Source organism: Zalophus californianus, chromosome X (assembly GCF_009762305.2).
Source record: "Zalophus californianus isolate mZalCal1 chromosome X, mZalCal1.pri.v2, whole genome shotgun sequence".
Lineage (NCBI taxonomy): Eukaryota > Metazoa > Chordata > Mammalia > Carnivora > Otariidae > Zalophus > Zalophus californianus.
Genome location: NC_045612.1, coordinates 89552103 through 89573495, shown reverse-complemented (window position 1 = coordinate 89573495; position 21393 = coordinate 89552103). Strand labels below are relative to the sequence as shown.

At 43.5% G+C, this 21393-nt stretch overlaps 1 long non-coding RNA gene across 1 annotated transcript in view; it reads right to left on the bottom strand.

Moving 5' to 3' along the window:
- Nucleotides 1-2728: 2728 nt before the first annotated feature.
- The window catches only part of LOC113930241, a 47870-nt gene continuing 29205 nt past the window's right edge, over nucleotides 2729-21393 (bottom strand). The window contains exon 3 of the long non-coding RNA XR_003522496.1: nucleotides 2729-2869. This is a non-coding gene — a long non-coding RNA (uncharacterized LOC113930241). The remainder of the gene's footprint in view (nucleotides 2870-21393) is intronic.

Sequence of the window (21393 nt, the reverse complement as noted above, 5' to 3'; positions counted from 1 at the left end):
AGTCTACAACCTAGAAAGTGCTTTAGTCCTATATCTGAAGCACGATCTCAGACAGGCACATGGAGAACGCCATATTAGTAGCAGACTAAGGAGTTAAGACAAAAAGGCAGACATTAAAAGAAATAATGATTCTAGCCCTGGGCATTTTGTTGAACCAAGATGAAGGAGCCATTGTGTGGTGACTCAAGCCAAGCATGACCCAGATACTGCAGGGGAAACAGCCCTGGAGCCACGAAGGCCCTGAAACAGGCCTGAAAGAAACAGAAAGAAACATGCACAGATAGAGCTTCTAGCTTATCTCAGAACTTGATAAATATTAACACTTTTAATGGGAAACTTCTATAAACATTTGATCAAGTTATTCTTTTGGGAGAGGTTTCCCCTACAACTGGCCCTCTCCTGATGGAAGCATTTTAAAGGGTCTCTAATTTCCCCCTATACTTTTCAAGGCATAAATGCAATCCCAAAGCCGAGGACCTGAGGTTAAAGTAGCTTTACAGATGGTAAATTCCCATGTGGGAGAGCTTGATAAAACAGACTGAAGTCTGATAATTCAATTGTAACAGGAGGTCAGGCTCTTTTCACCACAGCAATCAACAGAAGAACAAAAAAAGTAGGCATGTAATTCTATATGAAGCATAGAATGTTCTGGAAGAAAAAACAAAAGTCAAGTCACCTGTGAGGTGGCTGAGATAACTACGAGAAGAGACGTTCCTAGAAGCTTCTAAACCACATTGCAAAGTTGGGCTAACTGACCACATAGTTTGGGGACAGAAAAACAGGAGTAACGTCAGAGACTGTCACCACAGTGTGTAGGTGGATTCAGAGCACACCAGCACCAAACAGGTGTCTGGCCACCTGCCGGGGCTCTCTTGTCAATTCAAAACCTCTGAAGGTGGTTATTTTGGTCAAAGGTATAGAATTTAAGGTTTTAAAACGTATTCAGAATGCACATTTATACCAGCCAACTCTGATGGGGCAGAAATCATTTATCATGATCACAGCAGGCTGTCTGAGTCTAAAGCAACAGCTATCTTAAAAGCTTAATGGAATCTCCCTCCTTAAAAATTATTAATAAGAGAATGATTTAGCCTGCATTTCCCCCAGACCCTCAGGAGCTCGCTAAGTAACCTCAAGAAGTACCCAATTAGTTCAGTAATTCTGTTGAGTCAATGGGAAATGACAACAATTAATCTTGGGCTCTTTGTTTCAACACCTTGAGAGTCAAGAAAGAACACGATGACGTATGCACAGATAAAGCTTCTAGTTTTATCTCAGGATTTGGTAAGAATAATACTTATTTTTACATACATTCCCTGCTGTATCCGGAGCACCTAGCATAGAGTCTGACATATAGTGCAACTTCAAAAAAACTTTTTTTTAAATAAACACAGTTTAATTATCAGTTAAAAATTCTGCAAAACCAGAAATATATGCCTTGAAAGATTACTATCTTATCATTCACACTGATACACAAGTGAGAAAGGGAGTATCAAACAAAATGCAAATAAATGTTTGCATTTATTTCGTTATTTTTCTTTTCTTTTTTTTTAAAGATTTTATTTATTCATTTGAGACACAGCGATAGAGAGAGAGAGACAGAGACATAGAGAGAGAGAGAGAGAGAGAGAGAGAGAGAGAGAGAGAGAGAGAGAGCGCGCGCGTGCGCAGGAGCAGGGGGAGAGGCAGAGGGAGAGGGAGAAGCAGGCTCCCTGCTGAGCCAGGAGCCTGATGTGGGGCTTGATCCCAGGACCCTGGGACCATGACCTGAGCCGAAGGCAGACGCTTAACCATCTGAGCCACCCAGGCGCCCCTATTTCGTTATTTTTCTTAGAATGGTTTGGTGAAAACGGACAAACAGAACCAACAAATACCCTCCACAGTTTACTAACTGTGTGATCTTGGGCATGTGACTTGAACGCCTCTCTTAAGTATCTATGACCTCATATCTAAATAAGGCCAATAATCTCCTCCTCACAGTGTTGCACTACAGACTTAAATATGGTCAGACTTTTTAGAGCCTGGCACACAACAGGTGTTCAGCAAATGAAGACCCATGAGAGTGTAGGAGGAAAAACTCCCATATTCTCCTTTGACCTCAAACATGGATTCCAACTAGAAGATTGTATTATTCATGTCACTTTCTGAGCTTCTTCCCAAAGAAAGGAGTCCTTTGCTCATTACAACAAGAATTCTCTAACCTGGTGGCAGATCAGAACCCCTGGGAGCTTTCCAGCCTTCCCTGGGCCTCCCTGTGCTTTGCTGTCCCTCTGTCCCCATGTACATGGAAAGGCTGGCCAGGCAGGTGTCGTGCTGTACCTGGGCTCCTGGTACATTTTTTTACATTTTTTTAAAGTAATCTCTACACCCAGCGTGGGGCCCGAACTCACGACCCCAAGATCAAGAGTCGTGTGCTCCTCTGACTGAGCCAGCCAGGCGCCCCGAGGAGCATCCTTAATTTAACCAGTAAATGAAAGGCCGTTTGGAAATAGCTTCTACAAGCTGTGATTTGACAGAAACTTCGAGTGAATATACATCTAAGCTTTCCAAAAAAACAGATCTGAAATTGGCCGGTTAATCTGGCCTAAACCATAACATATGGATAGATCTTTTAAATGCTACCGAAAGCCTCCATTTTAAAAGCAACATATGTATTTTTTCAATGTAAGTTTAACATATTTTTAAAAATCGTAAGTGATGTAATCAGAAGGGCAAGACTCACCAAGCTGAGCAAAAGTATTTCTCTTCAAGAGGGTACCCATCAAGTAGAAGCTGTTCTCACCTTTACCTTCTAGGTGAGCCATATGCTACTTCAGTTCTCTGTGTAACTTCAAGGATGTCACGACCTTCCAGGACTCAGTTTCTCCATCTGTTTAAAAAAAGGAGGGATGGATCTAGCAAACTCTAAAACACTATGCTTCTCTTCTATAAACAGCAATCGTTGTTACTTCTGTCTATGCCAAGTATTTAATTACCAAATATGCCTATCTTTTAATATGTGGCTCCTGAGACAGGGAAAAGGGACCAGGATTTTTAAATGACACAAATGAGTAAATGCAGGCTTAAAGGAAAACTTCCTAGACACCTGGTTCACCCCAAAACAGGACAGACCACATCCCTCCCTCCCCTTTCTTTGAATCAAACTTCCCTAACTCTGTTCCCCAGATGCCATAAACCTCTCTCCTATTAGCCAAGGCCTGTCTTAAGACAGAATACATCTTCTTACAGGCTGGAAACTCTTTTGCCAAGTATGGAGTTGTTACAGACTCATAAAATGAGCACAGTATCAAGTCAATAGCTTACCAAGCACCCAGGGCTGCATGCTAATCTCAACACCCTCGCTTAGCCCACAGCTAGGAGTGCGAGGTGTTGACAAAAGAAAATCCAAGGTTTAAAGAGTGTTCTGATTTAGTATTGATGATGAAAGAACAGCATGTCCTTCTGTGATACATACAAATGACAATCAAGTTAACATACCAGCAAAGGCCTCATTTTGTAACCCTGTCAAATAATAATGAAGGAAAAGTCATGAAAACAAATGGAGCCCAAACCAGGCCTATTTTAAAAGCATACAAGATTTAGAGTACATGAAGAAAAATGTATTTTTAATCAATTCCTATACAGAGAAAACCTTAGCATTCACTAAACACTGTACAGACTCTTTCATAGGCCTTCAACTTGGTGTTACATGCTCTGCGAATCCAATGTAGCTATAGAACATCCAACACTGATTATGTACTAAGAACCGTACAGAGCAGAGTACGGAATAGAATATAAGGACTCAAGCATGTAACAGTGACCAACCTAGGGGACAGAGTAACAGCCTGTTTGTTGCCAACAGCCTTATTCTATAACTGCTTGAAGTATTCTTGATTTGCAGTGATAAAAGTCCATTTTTAAAAACTGAGTAACTATTACTGTAGTCAAAAGTTAACAAAGCACCTACATTGGGAGTCAATTAAAGAAAATTCATTCGGAATAAGTGGGTTTATACTAACTACTGTACAAAGTGTCTGCCAAGTGACACTTGATCTCTCAGTATTTCTAAGGGGAGCATGCACCCTCCTTTGTCACTCCAACTAGCCTCCTCAGACCTTAACACTATGTAGAAAATGTCTGACTTCCAGCATTTTAGGAAGTTCTCCTTAAAAAGCACAAAGAGGGGCGCCTGGGTGGCCTAGTCGGTAAAGCGTCCAACTCTTGATTTCAGCCCAGACCCTGATCTCAGGGTCGTGAGTTCAAGCCCCGCATAGGGCTCCAGCGTGGAGCCTACTTAAAAAAAAAAAAAGTACAAAGAAATGTTTACTTATGAACAACTGCAAGCAGAACCAATACAATTTTTCACACTGACTCTAAGAGAAAAAAATATGGAAAGGGAACCAAAATGTTATTAAAAATGCTTAATGACAGGGTGCCTGGCTGGCTCAGTCGATAAAGCACATGACCCTTGATCTTGGGGTCGTGAGTTTAAGCCCCACATTGGGCACAGAGCTTACTTAAGAAAATAAAAATAAAAACTGTGTGCACTTTAAGGAAAATGCTGAATGATAAACTCAAGCTGTCAAAATAAAATATGGAGGAACATAAAAAATAATCATAATCTTGCTAAACATTAACACAAAAATTATTTTTAATGTAAAAACTATTTAAGGCTCCAGTCTAGAATGAACATATAGATCTACAAATTTCTAGAAGCACACAGCCAAATAGGCAAGTTCTTGATCTCTCCCATATCCTTCAGAATGTGGACACGTGGCTCTTAAGTTCAGTTCACAAGACAGAATACAATCGATCTAGGACGCTGTGTAAACGGCTTCACTCGGAAAAGCCTTCTTTCATTCACAGGCCTGACAAATGCTTGCTTCCTGTGTTCCAGAGGAAACCATATTTATAATAAGTAGTTTTTGTAAGATTTACTTTGCGTGCTTCTCATGTGATTAGACACTGGCAGGGCTGGCCCCCGTGTGGGTAGCAACCGAGCAACAGCAAAATGCTCACTTGCTCGAATGTTCGCAATCCTAAAATGGCTAGTCCTTGGCCTTCAGTTATTACCTCCTCAAGGCTTTGGTTAAGTTTCAACTACTTTATCTGAAAGGAGTAATAGCTAACAGCTACATATATGAATAAATACTGCATACTAATTTATTTGTCAGCCAAGAGGTCACCAGGTGAGAAGAAACTGAAAGTGCCTCCCACCCCCATCCCCGATGGGTTGCCTGGGGTCAAGGAAATGAGAGGAGGGTTCCTAATGGTAGGTAAGAAACCTGTAACACTGATTTCTCTGCTTCTCTAGGTTGCCTTAACAGCAGGCAATTCTGTTTTGTGTTTAACTCTCAAAGAACTTGACCTGTGCACATACGGAAAGACAGGAATTAAAATGTACTGAGCAAGAAAATGCAGAAGGTCCAGTTACACAGTTCATGGAAAAGCAACACCTTTGTCTTTCCCAGTCTAGTGAGGCATTCTGGGAAAGCAGACACTCTGGCTTCCCAAAGTCCTACAACCTCTGCAAGCTTGACTGCTTTATGGGCAGACCACAGCTCAGAAGACCGTTGGCGTCTTGGAATAACCCATCCTTCCCTCATGCCAACATCAACCTGATGATGAGTTTTCTGAATAAGCTAGTCTTCTGTTGGCCAAGGGAGGCCTTCCTGTGTCATTCCTCTTGTTTAGAAGGCAGTTTCATTTCAAATGGCACCTCTACACCCAGAGTTGATCTGAGACAGGTGGGTGTGGGGCAGCACTAAAGGAAAATGTTATATCCTCTGTGGAAATTCTAGGCCTTTCCACTGCTTTCAGGTACACCAGAATTCACTGTGGTCATTAGATTCAGGGGATACTCACGCAGTGCAAATGGCAGTATTCTGGGTAATGAAGCCACAAACCAGTAAAATAAGCTTCACACTGTGTCCCTCAACTTGTCATTCTCATCTTTCCTACACAGCGTCTTCTAACTTAATCATGGTTCCTCAAACCATTATATTGAGAGCAAAATAACTGATGTTTAAGGACCAAAAAATCACCTATATTTTTAAAGTAACTTGTAATACAAGTATTTGTTTCTATATACAAAACAGCAAAACGTTACTTTAAAACTCTTGAAATTGATAGTTACAAGTTATTGCTTCAAAAAACAAGATAAATATACATGAGACAAATATTGTGAGAGTATTTGAAAGCACTGAAGATACCAACTTTTGAGGAATAAAACATTTGATTTATTCAACAGTATAAAAATTTTAGAAGAGTTGTCTTTCATTTTAAATTTCAGTTACTGTCATAATAAAAAATATTGGTGAAATGAGGTTTACTTTTCAATTGCTGTGTAATCTGTCGTCCTTTTTTCTACCTTCCAATGCGCATGAAACTGCTGTTCAAGTGAAGGCAAAATATAAAACTCCCCTATGGCACCATTTTCTTTTAAGTAAAATGAGAAAATTGTCAAAGATTCACTCCTGCCTCTCACTAATTTTCAGAACAAGTAAAACTTTCTAAAGCACTTGGCAAATATAAAAAGTGATTTTAAAAGATCTGGAGGGGTCTTTAAAAAAAAAAAAGGATGTCTGGCTGGCTCAGCTGGTACAGCATGCGACTCTTTTTTTTTTTTTAAGATTTATTTATTTATTTGACAGAGAGAGAGAGAGAGACAGCGAGAGAAGGAACACATGAGGGGGAGTGGGAGAGGGAGAAGCAGGCTTCACAGCAAGCTGAGAGCCCGATGCGGGGCTCGATCCCAGGACCCTGGGATCATGACCTGAGCCGAAGGCAGACCTTAACGACTGAGCCACCCAGGCACCCCAGCATGCGACTCTTGATCTCAGGGTCATGAGTTTGAGCCCCAGATTGGATGTAGAGATTACTTTAAAAATAAAATCTTTAAAAAAAAAAGATTGGGGGGAGTGAAATGAAATGCCCCTTCCCCTGCTCATGCTCTCTCTCAAATAAATAAATAAAATCTTAAAAAATAACTGAGAAAGAAAATCAATTGTTATAGGTTTTATGAAGAACCTGAATCTTCTAAGTGTTTAATGCAAAACACGCCACTAGTGAAATGGTTCCACTAGATGGCGCCCTATTTTTTTCAGTGACCAGAGACACCTCTTACCTACCCTCCATCATCACCTGATAGCAATTTTTCTTGAGCTTATTTTAAAGTGTCAGTGGGCACCATCTTTGTACAACGGACTCTATGACTTGACTCTCACTACATAAAACAATGTTTGCTTTATTTTCTTAAAATGTCTTCTTTCAGGATTCAAGCTTCATTAGCATTCCAGAATTTTAAGATCATGAATTCGGTCATTCAACACATTTCTTGAGCCCTTACTTTGTGCCACACGCTCTCTACAGTCTGAAGCAATCCATGCTCTTTAGTGGTGACCAATATTAAAGACTTCCCATCCTTGGGGCGCCTAGGTGGCTTAGTCAATTAAGCATCCTGATTTCGGCTGAGGTCAGGATCTTAGGGATGTGAGATCAAGCCCTGCACAGGGCTCATGTGCTAGGTGTGGAGCCAGCTTGGGGTTCGCTCTCTCCTTCTCCCTCTGCCCCTTCCCCACTTTTTCTCTTAAAACACACACACACACACACACACACACACACACACACACACACACACACACACTTCCCATCCTCCTGCAAATAACTAGGCGTCTACCAGTTCCGGTATGGTTTGGCTTTTGCATTTCAATCTTATTTATCTGCAGCATTTCCTGGTCCATTCAATAACTTCCTTGCAAAACATTTCTGTCACCCGTGTTCCTTACCATTGCTCTCTGCAGAGAAGCAGAGTTCCATTCCATTCTGAAGTTTGATTTTAGGAAAAATATTTCAAGCATCGCTAATGTGAATTTTTCTAAAAAGGATTAAACCCCTTTGGGGGTGCTTATATGTCAAAATGAAAAGAGAGTCATGCTGTTCACTAACTTATTTCCAAAGTTCTGAACTTAGATAAGATTGGAAAGCATTCGATCTCTGAATGTTACAGAATAAACATTTATAGTACTTCAGAATGAACTGGAAATGGTGATTCTTCAAAAAAGAGACAATACTTTTCAACACCTAGCCCCAGCCCAAACCAGAGGACATAAAAACAGGAGATGCTCTCAGTTTAAAGTGGCATGCAAAAGCCTGAGGCAACTCTTCAATCAAAAGTCCATATAAATGCCTCTCTCTATTCATTTCTCATTCTCATGTAACCAACAAAGTCTATAAAGGATAAAATACGATAATCAAATTGGATCTTACAAACTATTTCCTTGTAGAAACAACTCGCTCTAATTGTGAAAACAAAATTTTTAGATGAAATTTTCCTTAAAGACAACACCAAGCTCTATAGTATGTTTCTTCTGGTGCTCTAAAACTTCATCTAAATTAACCACCGCTTTGGAGGGAATAATACTTCGTGAGTCTGCTCTCAGCACCTCTAACTGAAAAATAAGCCTGCTAAATTTAAGACAAAATTACTTAAATTATCTCCAGCTTTACGTGCAAGGATATGCTTTTTCATGTTGAAGAAATTAAACTGAAAGAAACTCATATGCTTTAATAAGAATTTCAATTCATTATTTCTAAACCATTAGATTTCTTTAAAAAAGCAAAACTCATGAACTTACCTATGGACTTCAATTTATTTAAATGAATAGCCCATTTGATAAATTCTCAAAGACCTTCAGATAATACCTTCACCAAGGAAACTTGAAGTTTTGTCTTCCCTATTCATGCTGTTCAAATTCATGCATTTTGAGATAATTTTCTTATTTATCATACTAGAAGAGGAAAATACTTATCCATATATAATTTATAATACATGTTTATATGTTATATAATTTAAAATATATCTTATAAATTATATATTATCTATATATACACATCTAAAATTTATGAGTGACCTAAGTGCCTGGAAGTCCCAAATACTGAGAGAAACAAAATAGAACAGAAAAAACAATGGGAGGGGCACCTGGGTTGGCTCAGTGAGTAGAGCATGAGACTCTTGATCTCCAGGTCATGAGTTCGAGCCCCACACTGGGGGTAGAGATTACTAATGATAAATAATTAAACTTTTTTAAAAAAGAAAAAACAATGGGAAAATAAACTCATTTAAAGATTTTAGCTAAAAATCGAAGTATGCAGTCATGTCCTAGGTTTAGGGGAGTTTGAGATCTTCTTCAAGAAAAAAATCCTATACAACATCATAGTCCCCAAGACACTACCTAGATAAATCCATTTTTAATGTATGATTCATGATTTTATTTCTTTGATCAACTAGTAAGTGCCTACTACTATGTGCTAGGCACTGCGTTAGGTGGGTGTTGGTATTGTAATAATAACCCACATGGTCGTCTTGGCCTCAGGGATTTTAAGTCTAATGGGGACAAGAGACCAGTCAATAATCAGTACCAGTAAAAATAAGACTGGGGGGGGGGGCGCCTGGGTGGCTCAGTCACATTTGCCTTGGGCTCAGGTCAAGATCCCAGAGTGAGTCCCTGCTCAGCGGGGAGCCTGCTTCTCCCTCTCCCTCTGCCTCTGCCCCTCCACCTGCTCGTGCTCTCTCCTCTCTCACTCACTCTCCCAAATAAATAAAATCTTTTAAAAAAAGAAAAAATAATAAAAATACAACCTATCACATACCTACGTGACAGGAAATGACAGCCAGTCCCCTTATCGGTCTCAGGGTCAAGTGGAATTGGGAAAAAGGAGTTTCAAGGAAAATGAACATTTAAAAACATTTTCAACAAGGATGAAAAAAAAAAAAAACCCATTTTCTGGTTAACACTCAGATAACTGGAAATCCCACAATGGACTTTCCCATCTTTGCACCTTTGGGTCAGTTGTATTACTGCTCTATTTACATGCTGTAATTTTCAACTTTAAAAATTGCGATTTAAAAAATGTATAGTTATGTTAAAAAAAAAACAACAACAACAACTGAGGCGCCTGGGTGGTTCAGTTGGTTAAGCGACTGCCTTCGGCTCAGGTCATGATCCTGGAGTCCCGGGATCGAGTCCCGCATCGGGCTCCCTGCTCACCGGGGAGTCTGCTTCTCCCTCTGACCCTTTCCCCTCTCATGCTCTCTCTCTCTCATTCTCTCTCTCAAATAAATAAAATCTTTAAAAAAGAATGTATAGTTATGAAAAGGATGGGTTGGTCAGTTCTTATATTTTTATAGCACGATTAGAAACGAAAATTGAGAACATAAATTCCAGCAAACCTCTTGTTTCTAGTCCACAGGTCCCACCACCAACCTTCTTTTTTTAATCAGTTGGTTGTTCTTGCTTCTCAATGGACACCTCCAGCATTTCTTCAACGCTTCAAACCACAAGCAAGCTCATGTCCCCAAAATTCCCCCCAGGAAGCCAAGTGGTAAAGGAGCCATACTTAGAAGAACCGGTATCCAACTTCCTCAAGATGACTCGAGATAAAGGAGAGACAGAACTTTGTAGGGGTGAACCGAATGAACTACTTCCAAATTTCCCAAAGGGAATCCTTAACCTGTGGGACCAACTCAGCCGTCTTTGGTATTAAAGCAACCTTTAAATAGCTCTCCTTCTACTTATATCCCTTCTAAATTCACTATTGTTACTCATTATGAGTCCACTGGTATTAGTCAGCACAAGCAATTAGTCACTGTATTTCCGAAATCACCAACTACCCCCCCCTCCCCTTTTCTGGTTTTCCTATCCCTTCGGGGTTTTTTTTTTTTTTTTTTTTTTTTTTGCAACATTTAAGGAGATGAGTAACTATACTCAAGAAATGCTGCTGGGCCTTTTTGGTTGGTTTGTGGTTTCAACAGTGACCAGAGCCCCATTAATAAAAGGAGCACGACTCTGTCTTCTCGTGAAACCAGGACACTTGCTTCAAAACCTTCAGATTGAAACTTTATGCCACGTAAGTTGCTGGGATCATCGTGTCTCATAATCTTATTTGGAAACAGCTCACACAAATTCTTTATTTATTCAAACAATCGATAGGGAAATGCATAACCATTCTTGACCAAAGGGGGGGGGAAAAAAGCCCTAGTACAGTATGATTTCTGTTAACCCCAAGTGAGAAATGGGAACTAATCCAGGGAACTATAAACTGTCCTGGCCTCTTAAAAGGATCAATTACGGCCCGACATAATCGTGACAATTTACCTTTTCAACATTATCGGTCAAGACCGCCTCAAACCTGCCATCAGTTCTACGGGATTGAAGGAAAAAGCATGCCCGCTGGGAGCATTGCACGGGGACCTTGAAAGCCCTCTCCCCTTCTTCTCTCCATCCACACGGAACCACGTCAAAGCAGGTATTCCCCCAGAACCCTTCGCTATCCACCAGCTGCCAGTGACCTCCTACTACACACTGATCCTTCGTGACCCATCACATACCTACATCTTCTCTCCCCAAGTAACCCGAACAGTCCACTACTGGGGCCTCATAGAATGCCTACACCGAATGGAGGGAGAGTTTTTGTCTGTTGTGAACGGTGTGGACTAGACAGTTTCTCCTGGAATTTCTTAAGAAAAGGAAAGGTCGAAGTGGTTGCCAACAGGCAAATGGCAAAAGCCAGAAGTCACTTCTTAGCTAGCCCTTCACCTTTGGACCTAAAAAAACCATAATCTGCACCGATCAATTGCTTTACTTTCTTCTCTGTCCAGTGTGTGTGGCGGGGGAAGGGGGGTGGGAGGGGAAAAGAACTCAAAGAAGGGCCAGGGGCGGTAAAGGAACAAACTTCACGTTACAGTGAACATAATCTTTACGATACACTCCTCATATGCTCTCATTCCCAACTACTTTCAAAACCGTACTTCTTGGGGCGCCTGGGTGGCGCGGTCGGTTAAGGGTCTGACTCTTGGTTTGACTCTTGGTTTAGGCTCAGATCATGATCTCAAGGTTGTGGGACTGAGCCCCGCATCAGGCTCTGCGCTCGGTGGGGAGTCTGCTTGAGATTCTCTCCCTCCACTCGTGTGCGTGCCTGTGTGTACGCGTGTGCATGCGCTCTCTCTTTTTCTCTCTAGAATGAATAAATCTTAAAAAAAAAAAAAAAAACCTGCATGGGGACACCTGGGTGACCCAGTCGGTTAAGTGTCTGCCTTTGGCTTGGGTCATGGTCATGGGGTCCTGGGATCAAGCCCCATGTGGGGCTCCCTGCTCAGTAGGGAGCCTGCTTCTCCCTCTCCCTCTGCCTGCCACCCGCCCCCCGGCTTGTGCTCTGTCAATAAGTAAATAAAATCTATACAAAAACCTGTACTTCTTAAATAATTTATAGAAATTCTATAGACTAGAACCAGAAGGTTAGTTTTATAAAATACGACAAAATGACAGAGAGCACTGCACTCTACAACTTAAGATTTGTGCATTTCATTGTATGCAAACTTTATCTAAAAAACAGTTAAAAACAAATATTGAACTTATAATGCAGAAGCATTTAGGGGTAAATATTTTTTTTTAGCACATCAGGAAACAAGATGGGCTAATGGATGGCTAGATGAACAACTAGATGGTTAGATATGTGACAGAGCAAGTATCTTAAAAATGCTACTCCTAATCCAGGTGGTAGGCATATGTGTGTTCATGACAAAATGCTTTCAACTTCGTGGTAGACCTGGGAGATTTTCATAAAAAAATGTGAGGAGGCGGAATCAACAGTGTACACTTATTTTCACAGGCCATACGCACGACTCGCTCAACATCTTATTAAAATATTTCTTCACATCTCCAAATTGTCATCCACAAAACAAAGTCCCTGACTTCCATCTGCCTCCTAAAGCGATCCTTCGCCGTGGGGGACAGATCGTCTGGGCCCTCACCTGACTCACACCTGAAAATCCATCAGCTGACTGCCCTGCCCCTTGGCAGTACCTGCATGTATACCTCCCTCCTCAGCATTCCATCTCGGGAGGCAGGCCAGAGCCGGCTGTCACTGCTACAGAGCTGCATGCCTGGCCCTTAGGCCTCCGTGTTCCCCCCCATACCTGGCCGCCAATGGCTGGCGTGCCCAAGGGTTGGGGGTCTCCAGGGAGCCACATTCCAAGCACACAAGCGTTTCTCCCAGACACCTTAGGTCTCTCCTTAAAGCTGCCGGGCATTTCCAGAAGCTTTTCTCCTGCTCTCACCTACCCGACAGCACCCTGCTGGGCGTTCCTTAGGAGGAGGGCAAAGAAGTTCAAGGCGCTCCCAGTCCCCGTAGTGTGGGCAGGGGCGCATTTTCAGGGACAGAATGGAGAGCACTCGCTGTGTTGTGTGTGGCTGGCAACCTGCAGGGAAAAGGAAAAGAGGGGCTCCCACCCTCCGTTGCTCCTCAGTCTTATCCAAAAATAATAAAGGGACAAGGAGTGGGGAAAGGCTCAGCCTCACAGCTCGTACCTGCGTTAAGACAGGAAATTACTGCCGCTACGGCATCTGTGAGGACAGGGAGCCCAGCCACTACCCAAATCAGGCCTCCCCATCTGCCTCCTCCTTTCCCTCAGAGGAAGAACCAAAGTCAAGAAAAAGTGAAAGTAACACGACATGATTCAGTCTCCCGAACCGTGTGTTTCGTTCTTTCAAGTCAAACCTTTGTCCTCTGCTCTGGCAACGTTTAGACTAAACCCAGACGGCAGAGCAGATTGCTTGTGTGGTTTTGCTCTAGCCAGAGCTGCTCCAGCTTTGAGTCGGGGCTGGAATCCACAGTGAAGCTGATGTGTGAGAAAGATCCAGAGTCCAGTGAGAGAGCCCATTACTAACCCTAATGAGCTCATAGGTCATCCATCCTTTCAGGGCTACAACAGCTGCTTTCCCACCCCGCCCCTTTCCCCTTATCTCTTTCCTCTAGAGGGTCAGTGAAGCACAACTTGAGGAGAAAACGCCACCGCTTATCACCCTCTCCTGAGGCCAGCTCTCGAGCACATGCTTCAGTCTGTGTAGGCGGGACCCCGGCTCTAGGGGCTCCCTCCCAGGCACATCATTCCCTCAGGCCAGTCTGAGGGCCTCTAATTCTAAGAGGGAGGTGTGTGGGGACAGGAGGGCGGGGGGATGGGGGCAGGGTGAACCTAAACCCCTTATACTAGAATTTCGGTTGAGGAAACCGACAAGCTTTGCCAGTATAAAAGTCTGGTATTAAGTATCACAGAAGTTCTATTGCTCGGCATGAGGGACTCAAATTGGATTTTTCTATGTTCTCTGTGGTTCGGTAGCTTTAACTCCCGAGAAAAGCTTCCGTAAGAACACCTTATGAAAGGACACACGACCTTCACAGATGAACGGATAAATAAAATGTGGAATACACATGCAATGGAATATTACTCAGCCTTAAAAAAAGGAAATCCTGTCACAGGCTACAACACGGGTGAACCGTGAGGGCATCAGGCTGTGAGATAAGCCAGTCACAAAGAGGCAAATACTGCCTGGTTGCATTTATACAAGGTATCTCAAGTAGCCAGAATCCTAGAAACAGAAAGCTGAGGGCTGGGGGTGGGGAGGGGGAAGGGGGGGGGCTGGGGGTGGGGAGGGGGAGGGGGAGAGGGAGAAGGGAGACGTTGTTTAATGGGTACAGACTTAAAGAGTTTTACAAGATGGAAAAGTTCTACAAGATGGAAACGTTCTACAGGTCTGTGGCACAACCATGTGAATACAGTTAACACTACTGTACCGTAGACCCTTAAAAATGGCTGAAATGGCAAATTCTTTGTTATGCGGTGTTTTGTTTTTACCACAATTAAAACGCACACACACACACTGCCTCCGCTCTACGTTTTGGATATTCTGCGTTTCCAATTCAACAATTTTGATGCTAGAAAACAAAACAAATAATTCAGTGAGTTTTCTTACTGAAAATGAAAACCCTTCCAGTGAACTCGCTTGGAAGATTCAAGAAGAAGAATTAAAAAGTACTGGCAGCCATTGCTTGTGACAAACTTTGTCATTTTAAGCATGCATGACATTTTCACAGCAGGCAGGATCCCCACATTCTTCTCGAATGGTATGCGTGGTATGCTGAATTGGCTTCGAAATCAAATGAGGCTGCTGCTGATCTGTAGCCTTTTAGCAAAAGAAGGATATTATCACAAGACAGTCTTAGAGCCCGAACACTGTGGCTATTATCACGATGGCAGCAAAATGAATAATTCACGCGGAGCCGGAGGGTCCAAGTGTTTGGTCCGAACTGTGACTTCGTGAAAGGTTCCTGCACCGGCTCCCTCTCTTCCAAAACTCTCTTTACTTTCTCATTACTCGAAAACCCCAATCCGGCATGCATTCCGCCCCCCGAAACGGAAAAGTTACTCTACGGACACAACACTTGTGAGAACAATAACAACCCTTAAGTTGCCAGAGCAAAAAGGCAGGGTGAACTCTTACTGCGCCAGCCTTCCTTTCAGAAAGGGCTAACCTCGAAGGAAACTGCCCCATTTTCGAAAGCTCCCGATTTCCACGTTCTGCTGGTTAGAAAGCAGACAGAAGATGGAATGGCCTCGGACATCCAGGGCTATTTCTCCTGTAAAGAAATGTAATGAACAGCTCTGTATCTTGGCCCTACGCGTTAAGCAGGTACTACTAAGTAACCGCATTTCCCAGTCACTCAGGACTCCCTGGCTGTTGGGACCTAGGATTCTGAACACAGCCTCCTTTGAATTTCACCGCAAGCATTATTCAGGCACACGAAATCACGAACGAGATGAGAACGAGATATTCGCACCGCTTCTAGGTGATTTGCATGCTCCTCCACAAAACTGCAGTCTATTTCGTAAAAAAGGGAAAGCTCGTTTTGGAAACCCATTTGGGCGCCACCGTTTTTCTTCTGCCCGCCCCATCTCGGCGAATTCACCGCCACCAACCTCAGCATACTGGGCTAGGAAAGGCCAGAAGTAGGCGCGTACATCCTGGTGAGGGGCTGAGGAACAAAGCAGAGATGCCAGTGCGAAGAGTCACAGGGCAAGCAATCATCTGTGGCCCCGAGCTGAAATCGGCAAACCCTACCAAGCCCCCCAACGTGCTGTGGGGAAGCCAAGGGGAGGCTTAAACTGTGATGTAGGCAAGGCCTGATGCTATCCTCCTCACCCCTCAACAGCCATCGTGCCCAGATCTAGTCACAGGAAATGCTACTTAATGACTGTACGCGGTATGCGTTCAAGGGAGTTCGTTAAGTTCTCTTCCTCTCAAAGAGGTTCATGTTTTAATAGGAAGCGCTCAAGAGCTTGGAGATAACCAAAAAGCAAGCCCCAATGAGAGCACTGGGGATTCCCAGAAGCGAGAGAGGACGTCTCCCAATGGCCAAAGGCTGTCTCTTCCCTCCACGTGGGCAGCACCAGGCTCCCAACATCAACCCCACCACACCACGTATGAATTGCTTCTCTCTGATACAGCACAGAGGCCCCACGTGAGCATCATCCGCCTCTCAAATCAGGCAGGGTGGGCTGCATGCAAGGTCCTGAGAATGGGCACCTGGGATCCTCAGCCCAGGGTTCACGCTCAGTACAAAAGTAGACGGCAGAGCCTCCTCAAACCAGCCCTCCCCCGTCCCTATCTAAAGAAAGAAACACAAGAGACACATTTAACAACTCTTAGAAGTAGCTGGCCCCTCTGGCTTTCTAGTGACCCAACACCAACACGGGGCATCCCTATAAACAGTTCCAGAATTAGAACCAGCATCTGTACCTAGAAGCTGCAAAGAGAGAACAGAAGCTTTGACTGAGTGCCCTTTGGGATGTTATTTCAATCTACGTGGTCTGAAAGAGGCACACTGTGCACATAAAACCAACTGGGAGATTTGGGGACAATTCCTGCCATTAATAGGCCACATTCCCTATGTTGTGGGGGGAGTCGTGAGGCAAAAACAATTGTCCCTTATTGCATAAATAACACAAGTAACCTCAGGCTTCAGTTTTCTCACTTGTAATTTGGAGAATCCACAGGTGATCTAGAGGGATGACTTACGCTTCTCATGTGGGTGACTCAGGGCTTACAGATCCAACCCCCAGGCCTAATTCTGAATTGTGGGAACCCACCACATCTATCTTCTCTTCCCTCCCCACCTGCCCAAAGGAGAGCCAAATCCTACAATGAAACAACGGGAAGAGAAGCAGAGACAAAAGAAAAAGAAGGCCAAGGAGGATCATGGTCAAGCTCAAGCCACACACAGGGGAGTACAGGTATTTTCAAGAGGAATACAGAGGGGGAAAAGAGAAAGGAAGGAGGGAATAAAAGAACAGGAAGAAGGCCCACTATGGCAGAGACTTCACAAGGCACAGAGCATAGACATGGGCACACCAGGGGCCTTCTCATCAGCCCACAAGAAAAGAGCTGCACTGTTTTATGGCCAACCCAGGTACCATCTGCCCTTTCTCATCTTCTGCCATGTGCAAAAGTGCTTTGTAAATTATAAACCAAGGTCTACATGACCTGACTTTGACTTTTACTATGTCTCTCAGTCCTCAGTGTCAACTACCCTAAGAATATACCTGAGGCTGATTAAAAGTCCTAAAAGAATATGCTACACGATCACTCTTGTGTGTATCTCCAACTCCCGGTCCACCCTCTATCTTCTTTGCTTGGCAAAATCCAATTCCTCCTTCAATCCAGTTCTTTGCCTACACCCTGCCTGTGCCCACTCAGTCAACAGTGGTAACAAAAAACACACCCACACCAACTATTCATTTTCATCATGGCCACCAACCTCAAGTGGGCCCTGAGTGCTGCCTGATTGATAATCGTGACACGTTTTGCTGGTCCGATTACTCGAAGATTCTCCCTCGCGACTACTCCACCCCCTTTGCTCTCTCCTCCAATCTCCAATGCCTCTCCCCCATCCTCAATCTCAGCTTGATGGCTTACTGTCCTCCTTCACTGCAACACCCGATACGATCATAACAGACTTTCCACAAGCCCCCACCATCACGTACACCCTCCTATCTACATCTGTGCCTACATCCCTCGGGATAGGCTAAGCTTATGCTCCAAGAACAACTACTTAAACCAACAGAGGACACTAATGTCTGTCATGGTCAGCTAGGGGCTCTGCTCTATGTTGTCCCTACTCAGGGATGCAGGTTGATGAGCAACCAGTTTTTGGAACATTGCTGGTGGCCACGGCACAGGGGAAAATAACTTTTGAGGATGTTTGCCCTGACAGTCAAATGCTAAAGCAAAGAAATGACGTGTGTCGCTTACAACAACTCACCGGTCACAAGCAGTTCCATGACCCCACCGTGTCATAAGAGGCGGGCCACCACAATCCTACCATGTGTCCAGAAGGTAGAGAGTGGACCATATTTGACATTGGTGCTAATGACTTCCAACACGCCTACATACTCTACCTTCTCTCCCATGAATACACTAAACTCCTAAGTAAGGCCAACCCCCTCGTGTACTAGATCCTTCTTGCCTCATCCAAGACAACAGTTCTGTAACTGTCCCCAGTTTCTCTTGTTTCATAAATGTTTTTCCCTTTACTGGATCATCCTTAACAGCACGTGAACATTACAATTACTTGGGTTCTCCCAACTCAAAAACAAAAATAAAAACCTTGACCCCATGCCCCCTCCCTTTCAGTGACAGCCCCACTTCTCTGTTCTCAAACTTGCTAATTCCCCTCCCCCTCTTAAAGTGTACACCCTCCATGCCATCCCTTCACCAAAAGGGTGCCCATCAAGATCCACCATGACCTCACATCGCTACAGCCAATGGTAAACTTTCTGTCCTTACCTTACCTAAACTAGCTGCTGCATTTAACACAACCCTCTTCTCGAAACACTTTTCTCATTTGACTCCCAAGACACTCCATATTCTCGGTTCTCCTACTTGCCGGGCCACAGCTATTTGGTCTTTATTGGTTCCTTCTGTGTGCCTTTACCATCAATAGTAGGGCGTCCCAGGGCTCAGTGCTCAGGTGGCCCCTCTTCTCTTCTACAGCTCCCTCCCTTGGTGGCCTCATGTGAGCTCATAACTTTGAATGCCATTTAACTGATGGCTCCCAAATGTCTAGCTTCTGCCTGGATGCTTCTAAACTCAGAGATACTCAGCTATCCAAGTGAGTATGCAATACTGTTACTCGGATGCTCTCTTAGTCCGTTCAGGCTTGCTATGGTGCACAAACACCATAAACTGGATGGCTTATAAACACAAACATTTATTTCTCACAGATCTGGAGGCTAAGAAGTCCAAGGTCATGGTGCTGGCAGATTCGGTGTCTGGTGTGGGCCTGCTTCCTGACAGCCCTCTTTTTGCTGCAACCTCACATGGTGGAAGGCGGGCAATGGATCTCTCTGGAGTCTCTCGCATTCATGAGGGCACAGCCTTCATAACCTAATCACCTCCCAAAGGTTCCACCTCCTGATAGGATCACTTCAGGGGTTAGGATTTTAACATATGGGGCACCTGGCTGGCTTGGTCAGTAGAGAATGTGACTCTTGATTTGAGGTTGTGAGTTTGAGCCCCACACTGGGTATGGAGTTTGCTTATAAATAAAATTTTTTTAAAAAAAGGACTTTAACATATGAATTGGGGGGGGGGGTGAAAAAAGCATTCAGTCTATAGCAGATGCCTAAATTTTAAGAATTTTGTTAAGAAATGGATAGCCCAAATATAAACATCATCTAACCTGTCATTTTGGATGTGAAGACCCCAAGGCTCCCAGAAATAAACTAAGTCCCCAAAGGTCAGAAAGAGGAAAGAACTCTGGTCACCTGATGCTTTTCTAGCCACCATTCCACCTCCGCTAAAGGAATACTCTTGGATGGGCATCATAATGGTAAAGATAAAGAGGAGGGAAGGATAACAAACAGTAAATCAAAACAGCAACCAAAAAATAAAACAGTAACAAGCTTAAGCAAGTTTCTAGTAAGGACAAAAATGGAAAACAACTAGAGTAACAAAGGAGCAATCCCCAAAACCTTAACAGACTCTTAACTTGACCCACCAGTTTGTGGAGATCTCAGGTAACTCTAAGATGGAGTCAACTTCACTCTCAAAAGACATTCCATCCACAGCCTGAATACCAGGAAAGGGTGTCGACAGAACAGGTGTTTTGGTCTCCGGAGCTGGCCAATTGGTAAGAAGGCTTGAGGGAGAATGCTTGCAGCTTTCCTAGGAGGAGGGCTGCCAAATGATCACCTCCCTCCTGAGATGGATGGTTTCGCTTTGGCTTCACCTGTTTTACTTCCCAGCAACATGACAAGGTTAGTTTCATGGCCAAGAAGCGCATCTCTTAGACAGACCTCTACATATGCATTTCATCGTGCCAAATATAACTGTATCTGAACAAATTAAGTCATAACTTCAAATTCAATGTACTAGTGATGCCTGGAGGACTCAGTCGGTTAAGCAACTGTCTTCAGCTCAGGTCATGATCCCGGGGTCCTGGGATCAAGTCCTGTATCGGGCTCTCCGCACAGCACGGAGTCTGCTTCTCCCTCTCCTTCTGCCCCTCCCCTGTGCTCTCTCTCTCAAATAAATAAAATCTTTTAAAAAATAAATAAATTCAACGTACTTAACTGTTCTTGTTGTGCTTCCTTGTATGAAATCTGCAGTCATTGGACGAGATCATTTTTAATAACTTCCTCCCTGATAGTTCTTATGCAGGAAGAACATAAGCCATATTGAAAAGCAATGGCTCAGACAGTGCCTAGGATGCGCTTCTAATGGTCTAGGGTTATAAAGGAGTTTATAGAGGAGGCAAAACACAGGAAGCCAACCCTGACCAGAACAAATATTAAACTAGGGGTATGACAAGTTACTGGTCCTCCAAGATCACCATTAATATGTATTGCCTCGATGTATAAAGAATGCACATAAAACCTAAGGAATAAAGGCTAAAAAGCAAACCAATCCTAAAAATTGTATCAACTTTTACTGAACCAGATAATCGTGGCCAATATACCCACTGAAGGTAACAGCTGAGCAAAGTACAAGAAAATACAAATACCTTAAAAGGTACCAAAGAGCTGTTAGAACTGTGAAAAACCACTGAGTACCAAGTCTCAAGGTGGGTGGGACGACAAAGATGGGGCTGTTTTGCTCAGAGAGTTACACTGGGCACGATGAAATGTATAAACGCCTGTATAGATGTCTGTCTACGCTACAGTATTGTAACTTGTGTGGACCTGGGGACTTGCCCCTCAAAAAAATGATCTGAGGGGCACGGCGCCTGGGTGGCTCAGTCGTTAAGTGTCTGCCTTCGGCTCAGGTCAGGATCCCGGGGTCCTGGGATCGAGCCCCGCATGGGGCTCCCTGCTCGGCGGGAAGCCTGTTTCTCCCACTCCCCCTGCTTGTGTTCCCCCTCTCGCTGTGTCTCTGTCAAATTAAATAAATAAAATCTTTAAAAAAAATGATCTGAGTTATGTGTGATAGCACTCCAGGTGACCTTTGCTGAGGAATGTTAACTGAGCTTTTACTTTTTTGTCACCACGGGCTTTCAAATTCTTAATAAGTTGTCTGTCTG